This window comes from Dromaius novaehollandiae, chromosome Z (assembly GCF_036370855.1).
Source record: "Dromaius novaehollandiae isolate bDroNov1 chromosome Z, bDroNov1.hap1, whole genome shotgun sequence".
Lineage (NCBI taxonomy): Eukaryota > Metazoa > Chordata > Aves > Casuariiformes > Dromaiidae > Dromaius > Dromaius novaehollandiae.
This window is the reverse complement of record NC_088132.1, coordinates 12,414,213-12,420,212: the sequence shown is the minus strand read 5'-3', so window position 1 is coordinate 12,420,212 and position 6,000 is coordinate 12,414,213.

Sequence of the window (6,000 nt, the reverse complement as noted above, 5' to 3'; positions counted from 1 at the left end):
TGCCCTGGGCACTGAACTTCGGAAGCCAAGAAAACTCTCAGCCCTCACAGTTTTTCCTCCTCCTGGTCCCAAGTGCACAGGTGAAAAAAAGAGGCCACATACAAGAACATCCAGATGTCTTGTACCTCTGCTCAGTGAAACAAACTTGAAACTGGAAGAACAATCCCTTCCCCTCATCCTCAATATTATTTCCCCAAAGAGCAGAACTGTTTATCTGAAACATACTGAAAAAAATAGACAGTAACAGGCAGATACCCAGCAAGTTTACTTGCATATTGTTTCAAGCTGAAAAGTTAGAAGCAACTGAGTAGAGCAGAATGTAAACCAATGTTTTAATTATTCCACTTGGCTCTCTGAAAAGCCCTACAGTGGCCAGTGTTTCCAAAAACATGTCCCACCTCCTTCCTGATCCTGACTTTTTCTAAGAGTGTAACAGCTAGTCCTTTACACTGCTAAAACTGCTCTGATCTGTCAAGCAGCCTGTGCTCAAGCACAGGACCAAACAACACTCCATTCTCTCAGACAAAACCAAATGACTGCATTTCCCATTGCTACACTCAAGCTCTCCAAAGTTTTACTTGTTCTCAGAATTACATATTCAGATTTGGAAAAACAGACTCTATTAAAACATAGCATGCATTCTGGCATTCTGAGGTTACACTCATTTTGCTTGATAAAACAGATGCAATTTTTTAGTCGAAATAACCACTTATGTCCAACTCTTCAAGCTGCATACATATTTTCATACATCTATTCAAACCTTCATATACAAACAACTCAGACATTTCTTCAAGTATCTGCCCTCTCTAGCCACCTCACTTGCATGCTGCTAGATTCTCTAACCCAGGACTTAAACTTCTGCAAAGTTTTTTTCTTCAGAAACAACCTGGCAAATTTTATGCCTTCTCTTGTCGCAAACGCTCAATCACTTTGTCCTTTTCTCCCCTCTCCTCAAGTTATTCTGTGAGCTAAGCTGCACAAGAAGCCTGGTCAACTTTGAGTGCCCTCTATTCACACTTCTGTAGCTGCTAGTTTAATTTGATACCCAAACTGTTCATCCTTCATTTTCATTTCCCTAGTGCAGTTTATTCCACAATTACAAAATCTGAGTGTTAACATGAAGACAAGCCACACTGTTGTGTGGCTGGGGTCAGAGATGAAGGGAGAGCAGGATTAAACTAAGCAACCTATACTTCCACTTGATTAAGGCCACTGCCTAAGGATGACCCTATCCTTCCGACTAAAGAAGAAAGCTGTATCAATTTTCAGGGCATTAGAGCGGGTACATAAAAACAAGGCACAAACCCACAAATACACCGTACTGGAGATTAGCTGAATCTAATAAACTACAAGCAAGTAGAAAACCTGGTTTCATTTGCCTCAACATTCCAAGTTACTTGTTTTTGTCTCTCTAAAAAGAAGCTACAAAAGAACAGGAAAAACAACAGTCTTTCAGACACTTTAACATATGCATTGTCCTATGTGGCCTATGAAGATGATGTGACAGCCAAGTGGAGAGAATTTTTTTTAGCTAGAAGGAGTAATATGACAAGTTTCCAGTTTCTCCACCTATATTCATGCAAATGACATCCTACCACCATGATACCTCATTTACGTAAAACACAGACTTAAGCACTTGGATATTTTGAAGGCATTCTGAAGACACCATAAAATCCAGGACAGCAATCAACAGAAAAATCAGCATCGGTGTCTTCAATTTAAAAATCTACATACATGAAAGATGGCAAAATTCTGCTTATGCACTAGAAGAGGCCCTACTAATCAAGCCTATTTTTCTTGCCGTACTGACCTCCAGCAAGATCTCTTGCACTTCCTTGTTTTCTCTTCTGCCAAATTATGCTTTGCAAACATTAAAATACCACTTTTTATCTATGCCTGACATCCTGAAAATAGGATACAGTGTATCAGATGCATTCAGCTTCACTTTGCATTACTATGCTTAGCAGTGTATCCCAGAAAAGGATGAAGTCTTACCGCTCCATGAAGCAGCAGGTGGCTTTCTCAGTTGTCCTCATTAGCACCCTTGGCTTTCTTTCAACTAGCAGTGGGGCAATACAACTCACAGATGACAAAGCTGACTCTTCAAATAAACATGCGAAGCAACAGGTTCTTTTCTAACAACTCTGAAGCAAAAACACTTCTGAATTGTATTCAGAAACACAAGGCAAGCCTCACTGCTAGCGGCAGCAGCTTACAAAGCTACCATTAAGTGCTAGTTTCCTTCCTCTCCACAAATGGTCATGCCAAGCAATTATAACCAGCAATAACATCTCTTCACTCTGCTATCTTGAGTGTGAGCAAAGTCATCATTCTTGTTCAAGGCAAAGTAAGGGTAACTGTTTCAGGAATGTAAATTTATTACTGATTTTGAACAGTGATCAGGACACTGCACGCACACTTTAAACAGGTGTAGAAAATGGTCTACATACTTTTCCTCCTTAGTACTTGTGCACCAGTGAGCCACAGTTACTTTGGATTTTGTGAAATGGGAATGTGAAAGAAAAACAACATAGCTATGTCTTCATTTAACAACAACTTATTTGCTTTCAGCAACTGCAAAAATAATATGGATCTTGACTTAGAGCTATACTTCATATATTCTGATAGTTTCTCATCTTAACCTTGCTCCTCTTCTGAGATTATTCCTAGTTGTTTTTCTGGCATCTTCCCACAGGTCTCAGTCTAGAATCTAGAAGAGGCATGAATTAGAGACATGTTGATGTGACCTGATCTCAGCAGAATTAGTTGTCAAAATGAACTTTGCAGCATTGGTCCATTGGTATGCTGCATAACACTGCCCAATGCCAAAGGGGAATTTGATACTTTACAAAAAAGTACAAATAAAGCAAACAGTTAAATGCACAGTTTAGGCTGACCACCCTTTCTCTCACCTCAAGGCAGTAGATTTCTGAAGAGGCCCAAAGAGCAGATAAGATCTTAACAAGGTGATACACAGTTGGAAATAAAACCAAATGACTTTTCTTTCCAATCTTCAAAAGCAGGAGCATCTCAGTAGGGTTAAGCTAAGACTGTATCTTGGCATAGATCTCAAAGACAACACATAGCAAATTCTGGTCTGTCCCTCTTTATTGCTCTCTTTATTTTGTAACCTCTGTATTGCCACTCAGTCAGAACATGCTTCATGAATAGTCAGCTCATGATGACTGACCTGCTAGAAAAAGAGCTAATGGATGAAAAAGGAATCCTTTTCTTTGCCTTTGAGGTCTCCTTGAATATAAATGTTAGTTCTGCTGCCAGCTTCTCTACCAATCTAACACTTGCATTTACTTGCATAACCCCAAACATTCATTCATTAGTTGGCTCTCCATTCAGTCCTGCCCTGTGACTCCATTTCTCTATGTTCAACATAGGTGCTTTAACTCTCCCGGCCATGCCCTTTCACAATCACTGCCATCTCCTCTTCTAGATGCAAACTCCTCACGTCAAGCTAGCCTTCCCACAGAGGAAACATCTAGTAGTCCATTTGCTTGGCACTCATCACCTCAGCATCACTGTCTCATTACATTCCCCACCCTAAAGGCTGACCACTTCCCTATGCTATACCTCAACCTCTACCTCTGAATTCTTGTTCACTAACAGGTGCTGACAGGCACTTCCCTTGCAGCTCACATGCTTTCTTCAAAAGTGAAAAGAGGCAGAAAAAAAAGTGCATGTTTAACTCAAATATACCATTAAAAATATAGACCTGGATTTAAAAGATTTTGACTAATTCTACAAATAAGACCACACAGGAACTTCTGAGACATTACCTTGTTTTCTCATCTTTGGCTGCTGCACATGGAGTTGCACGCTTTGTGTTACAAGGATAGAAGCGAATCGCTCCTTGTGGTGGCAAACAGAACTGCCTGCTGTAGTATCTGGTCACTCCTAGTCTATCACATCTAAAATCCTTATCTCAGGCAACAAGAATCTCAGGGATGTTGCTCCTTGCCCTTTGGGGCACAAAGGATTTGCATTAGTGCTTCTAGCCATACCATAATAGGATAGCAGAATAGCAAGGTACGTATTTCACAAGCTAAAGACACTTTGCATTCCAGTCTCCAGGCACAGCTGCATTGGTATACGCAACACAAAACTTTCACGTAAGTGGTGGTTTTAGCGCTAGCCTTCCAATGAACAAAAGCATACAGTAGATCTGTTTTACAGGTGTGCACTGAGGGAAATGCCAAAGCACAGGGTAAGTGGGGATAAGAATCGTTAGAGTGTATTATTATTTTTCTAGATGAACACTTCCACTGCTTAGGAATATGCATCTGAATTTACTGATCTCAGTGCAGTCCTGGACAGAGAGACGCTAGTCTCTTCATAAAACGTGCTTTGATTAGAACTAAACTGCTTATTACCAATATTTCTTTCTTTTGCCTAGCCAATAGGTATATCTCATTTCAGGAAGGAGAAAAGAGAAATTAGCTGAATTCTAACAAGAAGGTGGTAAATGTCCCCCTTTCTTGCAGGTCTTATTTTTTATGAAGAAGTATTTTTATACAAACACAGCACCGACACCTGACAATGAGAAGCCAGAAGAATCAGCTACAGCCGGCGACCACAAATTCCAAATATTAGCACTGATGACCAATGATGTATTTTGTGGAAATTTCAGAACTAAATTATTCTTGTACATCATTTCATCAAGGGTGGAATAAACCTACCTTTGTAGGTATTTTAATCAAGTCCCATTTTCTACCTCACAGTTTCATAACCATACAGCTTTAGTTTCAAAATAGTGTTTCTCAAAAGATAACATGATTAACTTAGAAGAGCTGAACATCTTGCTGGCCTCCCAAACCACACAAGGAAAAGGAACAAAAGAATATTACCGACAGAGTTTGTCACTCCCCCCTTATCATTTCCATTGAATTACAAAGTATTCTCAAATGCAGAAACTCTACAGTTGATTTTTTTTGTGCACAGGCAGGACTGGGTTTGAAGGAAATCAGTACAAAACTTCAAACAGTAACAAAACTGCCCCCAAATCTCTAAAATCAACTGAGAGATCCCCTGAAACCCAAGGTGACAGGTCCACCCACATCAGCAGGGGACTTGGCTTTGTGTCTCCCAATTTCATCCATTAACGTGTATTCTTGAAGTAAGAGTTCAGCCTGACACTTTAAAATTAGTCACAGTTTGACTTCTGAAGTGATTACCTCACATTCCTAAAAAAAAAAGTTACACTTTATTCTTACCACAATAAAGTATCAAATCAATGTCTTGGGTTTTATCTAGATTCAGGAGAGGATGCTGTACAAAGCTAATGAATCTTACCATTGTAATGCAGCAGTACAGAGGACACAGGAATTAACAATTTTAAGGTTGATGCAACTTTCAGAGTAAGATGTTTTCTCCCAATGAAAAGTCCATCAGGAATAGCATAAAAGGGGGAAAACAAAAACAAAAGCTTTCAGAAGTTTTCATTCATTTTTCAGTAAGCAGACACCTAAAAGTTTTCCAACAAAAGTAAGAACTCTAGTAATAAAACTTAAGAAGCAGTGCTTGCTTTTCTTGGCTACTGTTCACAGAGCCCTGAGGAGGCAGCTTCCCAAGCTGGAAAGCTCTTATCTGTGCAGAAAATTTCTGCTCCTATGGTAGCACATGATATTGAGTGGGGACCATCATACCTGTGCAACTTGTTCAGGTCACACTTAACAGCGTAACAGCATAAGACTTCCACATATTCTTCCTTTTTGGCTCCAACTATAGAGAGAGATGTGGTTCTCCCTAGCAAATATCCCTCTACTGAGCAGATACTGTTTTTGCTAGCATATATATTGGGTATCTTGCTCTTCATCAGAAGGCAGACCACCAATAGCATACAAACATGATTCCATTGATGAAAAGCAGGAACATCATAACCACTACGGCTTCAACCAGGGCAACTATAACTCCTCTGGCACCCAATATACAAAGCTACAAATGACCATAGCTGCTTGCTCTTTCCTGAGGAGCAAGATGACCAATGTT